Source organism: Equus caballus, chromosome 31, assembly GCF_041296265.1.
Source record: "Equus caballus isolate H_3958 breed thoroughbred chromosome 31, TB-T2T, whole genome shotgun sequence".
NCBI classification, from domain to species: Eukaryota; Metazoa; Chordata; class Mammalia; order Perissodactyla; family Equidae; genus Equus; species Equus caballus.
In genome coordinates this window covers 2,154,485-2,163,224 of record NC_091714.1, presented here as the reverse complement: position 1 = coordinate 2,163,224, position 8,740 = coordinate 2,154,485, and the positions used below count along the sequence as shown (strand labels likewise).

The 8,740-nt window shown below is 43.1% G+C and overlaps 1 long non-coding RNA gene across 1 annotated transcript; it reads left to right on the top strand.

Annotated features, from left to right (window-relative positions):
- Positions 1–4,311: 4,311 nt before the first annotated feature.
- On the top strand, positions 4,312–6,973 carry LOC138921646 (uncharacterized). Its single transcript, XR_011434389.1, has 2 exons — positions 4,312–4,453; positions 5,411–6,973. It is a non-coding gene; the product is annotated as an uncharacterized lncRNA (long non-coding RNA).
- Positions 6,974–8,740: the final 1,767 nt, after the last annotated feature.

The following is an 8,740-nucleotide window of genomic DNA, read 5'->3' as shown; positions in this document are numbered from 1 at the left end:
CACTTCGAGGCCAAAAGAGGAGAGTTGAGGGAATTTTCCACCAAACAGGAGTCACGTCTGGCGTTTCAGGCTCGAGGAGAGTGGGAGTAACCTGAATGGATGCTGTTAGGAGCAAAGTGGTCCAGCCACAGGTGTTGCTTATCTGCCCTGAATGGGGAGAGTGCGCAGGCTCCGAGGGGGTGAGGTTTGGGTTTGGACCAAGCCAATGGGACCAAGGGTGGGGTGGGCAGGGACCCAGGGCGTAATGTCTTGGGGGACGTCAAACTAAAAATAATCACATGTCCCAGAGCAGTCTGATTTTGGAGGGAGTTTCCTTCAGTTCTTATCTGCACTGACCTCTCCACAGCTTTGGAAGACGTGACCACACCGTGTTTCGTTATAAGATGACCCACACGGGCCTGTGATAGTTCAGCTCATGCAGGAGCAGAGTGCAGGTGAGGGGAGGCAGTGAGGGGCTCGTTGTAATTGCTAAGGATGGCCTGAGGGAAGAGGAGGAGAATGTGAAGGAAAGCAGAGCAGGTGGGTGTGGAGACGAGGAGATACGAGTCCTCAGCGAGGTGTAGTCGAGAGGGCCGTATGACTGACTGGACCTGCATTTCTAGCTCCCAAGATGGGTGACTGGTGAAACCAACACTCAGGATCAAGAATGTGAGGGTCAGAAGAGTTTTGGGGGAGAATGTATTGAATTTTATCTGGGATGCATTGAGTTTGAGGGGTCAATCAACTTCCAGATGCACATGCCTAGCCAGTCCTTGGATACATGGCACGGAACTCAGAGAACCTGGGGATGCAGACTGGGATGTGGAAGCCATCAGCCCAGAGGACGAGATGCCCCAACGTTAGTGCACAAAACCAGAAGAGCAGAGAATCCAGGAAGAACCTGGGGATGACTGGGGTGCAAGGGACAGCCGGGGGAGGGCAGGAGTAAGGAGCAGGAGCAGAGGGTCTGCTCTCAGGAAAACGGGGAGCCCCAGAGGTGAGCAACGAGAGGGTGGAGGTTCAGGAGGGAGCTGCGGGTCAAGACAGTCAGAGGAGGCCGAGAAAGCAACCCCAGGCCAATGACAACGGGTCACTAAACTCGACAGTCAGAATGTAATCTTAGAGTGAGCACAGTTTGTAAAGTGGTGGAGAGGAAACCAGACCACAATGGGTAACAGAATGAGAAATAAAGCATGTATAGTGAAAATAAAACATACATATATATATACGTATAATGAAAAGACAACCCATCAACCGGGAGAAAATATTTGCAAATCGTATATCCAACAAGGGGTTAATTTCCAAAATATATAAAGAACTCATACAACTAAACAATAAAGAAACAAACAAACCAATCAAAAAATGGGCAGAGGGTATGAACGGACATCTTTCCAAAGAAGATAGACAGATGGCCAACAGGCAGGTGTAAAGATGTTCAACGTCACTAATTATTTTGCAAATCAAAACTACAATGCTATATCACCTTACATCTGTCAGAATGGCTGTAATTAACAAGACAAAAATTAGCGAACTTTGGAGAAAATGTGGAGAAAACGGAACCATCACTCACTGCTGGTGGCGATGCAAACTGGTGCAGCCACTACAGAAAACAGTATGGAGATTTCTCAAAAAATTAAAAATAGAACTACCTTATGACCCAGCTGTCTCACTACTGGGTACTTATCCAAAGAACTTGAAATCAACAATACAAAGAGACTTATGCACCCCTATGTTCATGGCAGCACTATTCACAACAGCCAAGACATGGAAGCAACCCAAGTGCCCATCAACTGGTGACTGGATAAAGAACATGTGGTGTATATTACACAATGGAGTACTAGTCAGCCATAAAAAAGACGAAATCGTCCCATTTGCAACAACACGGGTGGACATTGAGGGTGTCATGCTAAGTGAAATAAGCCAGACAGAGAAAGACAAACATTGTATGATTTCACTCATATGTGGAAGATAAACAAACACATGGAGAAAGAGAACAGATTGGTGGTTACCAGAGGAGAAGGGGGTTGGGTGGTAGGCATATGGGGTAAAGAGACACATGTGTATGATGATGGATAGAAGCTAGACTATTGGTGGTGAGCCCGAGGCAGTCTATACAGAAACTGATATATGATAATGTACGTCTGATATTACACGTTATAAACCGATATACCTCAATAAAATAATTTCAAAATAGAATACGAAACCGTAGCAGACAAGGCCACACTCTGGTGAAACCATGTGGCTGAGGGAGTGTCCCTTTACAGTGGGGAGCGCTCGACCATGCTAGTAGATGGAGGGGGTGCCAAGTAAGAGGAGCTTGGCAAAGGCCCCGCTTTGAGGTAGGGTGGGGGGCGGTGAATGAGACCTGTGGCTGCCACTGTGGGGAGGAGGAGAGGATCTCTGTTTCTGAGCTCTGAGAAGGCCGAGAGGTCTCCACCTTGCTGTCGGAGGCGAGTGTTGAGAGAGGAGGAGAATGGGCGTCTGGAGCTCTGCATGGCTTTTCTTTCCTTTCAGAAGACAAAAAATTGCACTTAGAAAATCTCAGTTTTACCTTCTGCCCACATCTGACCCAAATCTCGATGGCATCTTCACCTTAGTGTCTTACAACGATGAAGACATTTTCAGGAGCCACGCAGACATGGTGCCTCGCATAGATCTTGTCTTCGTCAGTCACATCCTCTCGAAAGCATGCACCTTAGGGCATCTCTGATGTTGGCATCCCTTTATCACATCATCACCAAACATGTCCGTGCATGGCTTTACTGGGCGTGACTTGAAATTCACGCTATGCTCTAGGCTGAAATGGGGCAGTTGTCAGCTGGCACTTTGAAAACGGCGGAGCCCTGTGCAAATTGCATGGGCCATCTCAACACTCATCTGAAGGGCTTATCTTCTGTGCAGATGGTACCTGTTCTGATATAAAAATGACACAATTCAGTCGGCACAACCAGCCAAGGTGCACTAATCAGATCCCCCAATTTTATTCAAAAGGAGAGGATTGTCTGGAATTTATTCAGTGTTTACCTGAATCAACCACTTCACTTTGCCTTTCTTTGTACAATTTGGTAATGGCAGATAAATGTTTCTTCTCTTTTTCTTTTTTTTTTTTTTAACAGTCTGGTTATTAAGTTATTGTTATTGCCGTTAAGTTGCTCTTGGATCTGAGCTGACAAATCCCATATTACTAGTGAGAACGAATTCCTTCCTATGGTCTTAGTCCTCTATGCTGCAAAGTTACTTCTCAAGCAGAGTTTACAGAGACGCCTGTGATTGAGGAGCTCGTGGGACCAGTGTGCGTGAGAGCATCTGGGAACATTTTGGCATTCATTAAAGCACAGTTTACATCAGCGGGTGTTTTTAACCAGAGCTGGCTGGTGCGTAGGACCCTTTCTCCTTTGTGCACTGATGGAGGCGACTCTTAATCAGACCACTTCCCCTAAGACCCGGGGTTTCTGTGGGGTTGCTAATGCTGTCTGGTGAGGGATACTGACATTTTAAAAATAGCTGTTCTTTTATGTTCCCAAGGGGGCCTTTCAATTAATTGCGTGTAATTTCACAGCTGCCCTGAAGAAGGACTTTAGTCCAAGAGAATGCAGTCGCGCTGTCCTCAGAGGTCCTGCAGTGACTCCAGTGTCAGTGGGAGCTCTCGGCGTGTGTGCATCACTGCCCGGAGGACATTGCAAGGAGCCCTCCCGCATTTGGAAATGAGAAATTAACTAGTGTAACCTGGTGAAAATGCTCCAGGACATCAGGATTTTAGAAAAGTAAAAAAACCCCAAATGATGTGGTAGCTTAGAATCAGGATGCACACTATCCTTGAACACATGAAAAGGCATACACAGATGCTAAGGAGCAGAGGTGTGATCAGAACATGTGAGAAATGGCCAAGAATTGCTTTCTTTGTTTCTATTTCTGGACAGGAGAGTTGCAGGGCTATCTTCTAGCACACAGGAGAGCTGTGCTCAGGAGTCTCAAGTTTTTGGAGAAATGAAATTCCTGTTTTAAAACTACGTTTATTTTTCAAATAATGACAAACTTTCATGAACGTTGGAAGTACAGCACAAAGAACTTTTCACTCCTGAAAACAGAAGGGAGCAAATTGCCAGTCTGATCCCCAGCACTCCCAAAAACTTTATTGTGCATTTTCCACCAGGCAAGACATGCTCCTGTGTAGCCAGAGGTCACCTGTCAACTACCGCCATCTGATCCACAGACTCTGTAGGAGTTTCACCAATGGCCCCAATATTTTCCTGTCTAGCAAAAGAATCCAGGTCAGAATCAGCTTAGGTTTATTTGTCATTGTCTTTTCCTCTCTCCTTCGGTCTGGAACAGTTCTTCAGCCTGCCTTTGATTGCTGACTTTGGCTCTTTTGAAGATAATAGCCAGTTATTTTGTAGGATGCTCTTCAGTTCCAGTGGAGCTCATGCTTCAGGTTCCCAACAAGTGATGCTGTGTTCTTATTGCATCCTATCAGGTGCGCACAATTTCCATGTCTCATGACTGATGACGTTTATTCTGATCACGTAGTAAAGATGGCTTCCCCCAGGATTCCCCACTGTAAAGTTACCTCTTTCCTCCTGGTAACTAATTAATACATTATATCTTAACAAAATCATAAAAAAGAAAAAAACATAAGATTTTTACTTACCTTCACTGCTTTTTATATTTGTATCTCTTTTCTCTTAGGCAAAAAATCTTGATTTCTAACAAGATTAATAGGATTATATTTTGTTTTATCTTACAACATATCTGTATTTGTTTTCAAAATTGTAATACCAATAATTTTCTAACAACATGACTACTGAATGAGTTTAAAATTTAGTTCGTCTTTTTACTATAGAATATATCCCGCCAGAAATTTGCAATCATATGAATAAGGAAAACTGAATACTTCCAAACCCCTTCTATGAAGTCAGTATTACCTTGATAACAAAACTAGATGTGGCTATTATAAGAATAGACAATTACAAGCTATATGGCAAGAAAAATTAATAAAACATTATTATTTATTTATATTATTTGTCAATAAATCAAGATCAGAAGTAAAATTGTTTTAATTTGCAGGCAAAAAAAAAATAGGATCTACAAAAAAAAACTACTAGAATAAGGAAGTTTGGCAAATTACAGGATACAAGATCAATATTCAAAATAAATTGTATATCTATATACTAGCAACAAATTCTGAGAAACTGAAGTTAAAAAGGCAGTTCCATTTACAACAATATAAAAATACAAAATGGGGATGAATATGGCAAACTGTGTGAAAAACCTATACAATGAGAACTATAAAGCATTGCTGAGAGAAATTAAAGGTGATCCAAATGAACAGAGAGATCTCGTTCATGGGTCAAAAGACTCGATATTGTTAAACCGTCACTTCTCTCCAAATCAATCTGTAGTTTTAATGCAATTCCAATCCACATCTCTGCAGGTAGTTTTTGGTAGAAATTGACAAGCTGATCCCCAAATTCATGTGGAAATGCAAGGGCTCTGGAACAACAAAGAGAACAAAATTGGCAGACCAACAACACGTGATTTCAAGGCTCCTTATAAAGCTACTGTAATCAGGACAGTGTGTTATTGCCATAAAGGAAGCAAAATAGATTGATGGCACAGTGTGAAGAGTCTAGAAAGAGATCCGTGCATATCTGGACGTTCGATTTTTGGAAAGTGTTTCAAGGCAGTTCAGTGGAAAAAAGAAAATCTTTTCAACCCATAGCCAATAGTTCTTTAAAAATTGTATATCCATATGCCAAGACAAAGAAAAAATCTCTGATCCATACCTTGTACTATATACAAATATGAACTCCAAATGGATCACAGACCTGAATGTAAACCCAAAACTAGAAAACTCTTAGAGGAAAATATAGGAGAAAATCTTTATGACTTTGGGTTAAAAAAAGTTTCTTAGCTATGACACCAAAAGCGTTATCTCAAACAAAACAAAATAAAACACACACAAACATATGGATAAACTGGGCTCCTTTAGGGTGAAAAATGTCTCCTCTTTGAAGGACGCTGTTAGGAGAATGGAAAGATAAGCACAAACTGGGAGAAAAGAATTGCAAATCATGTAAATCATGTATCTAATAATGGACTTGCATCTCAAGACTGTATAAAGAACTCTCAAAGCTCAATAAGAAAACAATACGACAAAAAATGGGCAAAAAATGTGAACAGACACTTCTGCAAAGAAGATACACGGATGGCAAATAAGCATGTGAAAAGATGCTTGTCATCGTCAATCATTAAGGAAAGGCAAATTAAAACCACAATGAGGTACAACTACACAGGTATTAAAATGGCTAAAATTAAAAAGAATGACCACAGCGAGTGCTGTCGGTAAGGCTGGACAAGAACCGGACTCCCCTACACGGTGGTGGGAATGCAAAACGATGCAGCTGTGGGAAGCGGTTTAGCATTTTCTGAAAAGTTAAACATACACCTACCGTATGATTTAGCTATTCTCCTCCTGGGTATTTACTTAAGGGAAAAGAAAGCTTATGTCTACACCAAGACCTGGACACAGAGTCATAGCAGCTGTATTTGTAATAGCTAACGGTTGGAAGCAACCCAAATCCCCATCAATAGGAGAATGGCTAAAAAACAAATTGTGGTCTATTGACAAAGTCAAATACTACCCAGAAATAAAAAGGAACTATTAACACATGAAACAACATGGATGAATCTCAAAATGGTTATACTGAATGAAAGATGCCAGACCAAAAAAGAGTTCTTTCTGTAGGATTCCTTTACATAAAACTCTAGAAAATGCAAGTTAATCGCTAGTGACCAAAGGCAGGTCACAGTTGTCTGGGAAATTACAAACAGATGGGGGAACATTTGAGGGTGACACACGTTCGCCATCTTAATTGTGATGGTTTCACAGGTGTGTCCATCTGTCTAAACTCATCCAATTGTACACTTTAAATATGGATTTTATTGCACGTCTATTATACTTAAATAAAGTTATTGAAAAACAGAACCCAAATAAGTTACCAGTAGAAACTTTTTCCATGTTTACGCCACCAACTTGAAACATGATTTCATTTGCTTTCAATTTTGGGGTCTGCTATTTTCTTTTCGATTTCATTTTATATGTACAATTTACATACTCCTCACCATAAGACCGTAAAACAGGACACACTCAAAAAAGTCTGGATTCCATTCCGATCCTTCTCCCCACTTCCTTCCCTCTACATAAAGGTAACCATTTTTGTTTCTTAAATAAAGTTTTGGCTTATTTTCCCATTGATTACTTTTGGAAATATCAGCAAGTGTGTGTGCGTGTGCTTAAAAACACACACATTCATAGCACACACACCACACTCACACACACATCCCCCTCCTCCCCTCCGAAGCAAGACAGTGGTCTGGCAGGGCTGTCTTCCTGCGGGCTGGACATCTGGTCCTGGCGCTTCATCGAGATCATGGCGAGACGAGCCAGTGGTGATTTATCAGGGTTGTTAAGCCGGAACCCCCCCAGGGGAGGTAGGCCGGGCTTGTCTCCACGGCTTAGGAATGCATAGATTGATGCTCTGCACCTGGTGGAGCTGCTTACACAGCCAGGCTTGGCTTCAGACCCGTGGGGTACGAAGACCCCCCTGGGAACTGGGCTTGGGCTCCACTGATGCCAAGACCCCCACACGTGTCTTTGTGGTTTCTAATCAGGGACCATGCATGTCGTGCATGGATGCTCCTGGAGGGCTCTTGGGCCCTAAGGACTGGTCCTGCTGTGCTGTCTCCTTGACCTGGATGCAACCGGTACCTGCCTGCACCCCAAGGCTCAGCTGTAACACGGGGTGCTGTAGCTTTTTTGTTCGGGGCTCTGCTCCTGAGTCTTGAGGCCTGGGCATTCTCATTTCTACTCCTGGTGCCCAGGAGCATGTGGTGTGTGGGGGATCAATTCACTCGTTTAAAGGAAAAACATCTGTCACAGCCTATCTGTCTGTGAGTGGCTGACACCAGCACGTTGTCATCCAGGAGCTTAAAGACAACTTGTGTCCCTAGGATCGTCAAGGAAAATTGCAGACATTGCCAATGGGAAAGCCAAGTCTACCATTTCAGAACTTTGACATTATGTTACTCATATAAAAAGCAATGTGTATATATGTATATAGAGAGAGAGAGAGAGAGAGAGAGCGCAAGGGTCCTCATCGGCTTTCAAAACATATCTTATTGCTTAAGATCCATGATTTATAAGCGTGTTTCTAAATGCGCATAATATTAAAAGACGTTCTTTGAGGACCACCAAGAATCACCCCCACTCCCTAGGGTGAAAACAAAAATAAAGCTTTTTTCATTTACAAAGTTGATGTTTCAAATTTTAGCCAATATGGGAAATGGGATCCAGGTGTCGGTGATGATAGGCCTGACACTTTCTGGAACACCCTCTTTATTTATATAATAAAAATATGTTTTGTTTGTTGAACATGGTTCTGGCACGTGGAACCGAGATTTGTTTCACGTAGTCGGTGGTGTTGAAAATAACCTGGCTTCTATGAAAACTGCCTGGGTGTAGACAGAGCAGGAGGGTGAGAGGCGGCTGGGGAGGCTGGCCCCTTGTTCACTCTGGGTCTGGAGTCTGTGCGGCTCAGGTGGCAGGAGAGTGCCCGGGGTCCAGCGGAGCTGATCATGCAGAGCGGTCTCCAGCGGGCACAGGGAGAATGGGGGTCTCTTCAACCCCTTCTGTTGCCTGGGGGCCTTCACCACATGACCCAGGAGTCAGAGGGCGTCAGAAGACACCTTCACGGCCTTCACC